Source organism: Penaeus monodon, chromosome 21, assembly GCF_015228065.2.
Source record: "Penaeus monodon isolate SGIC_2016 chromosome 21, NSTDA_Pmon_1, whole genome shotgun sequence".
Lineage (NCBI taxonomy): Eukaryota > Metazoa > Arthropoda > Malacostraca > Decapoda > Penaeidae > Penaeus > Penaeus monodon.
This window is the reverse complement of record NC_051406.1, coordinates 44,316,450-44,317,015: the sequence shown is the minus strand read 5'-3', so window position 1 is coordinate 44,317,015 and position 566 is coordinate 44,316,450.

Sequence of the window (566 nt, the reverse complement as noted above, 5' to 3'; positions counted from 1 at the left end):
ACGATACACCTAAACAATGGAGGAGACTGTCCCAGCACCAGCTAAGACGTGCGTGTGTGGCGCCGAGCTCCGATGCTCCACCCTACCTATGCGCCGGCAGAATACACACTGAGGTGATCTTGGCGAAGAGAGGCTGGCGGGTCGAGCGAGCAGGCCAGTCCTCGCCTCACTTTCTCTCGGGCGCTGGCGGAGGACGCGTCTGTTCCCTGCGTGTCAGCAGTCGCCCCGGCCCCGTGTCTTGTGCATCCGTGAAGTGCTTCTCACTCGGCATTTGACTTCCACGTCTAATCTCTCTCTCGTTGGTGGATTGTCGCATGTGTGTGATTTACGTGAAGGAAGATGTGATCGTAATGATTTCACATTCTGTTGGTAGTTTAGTGAGATATGATGTGATTCAACATTATGGATAAAGAAAAATGTGATTTTACCCTATAGCTGCCTATATGTGGCACCTAAGCTGCCATACATTGAAAAATATTGTCTATTGAGTGATCTACAGAAAGAAGACGAAGTAACAGAAAGAACAGTGGTGGAAATACCTATACTTTCCTTCTTGGCAATAATCC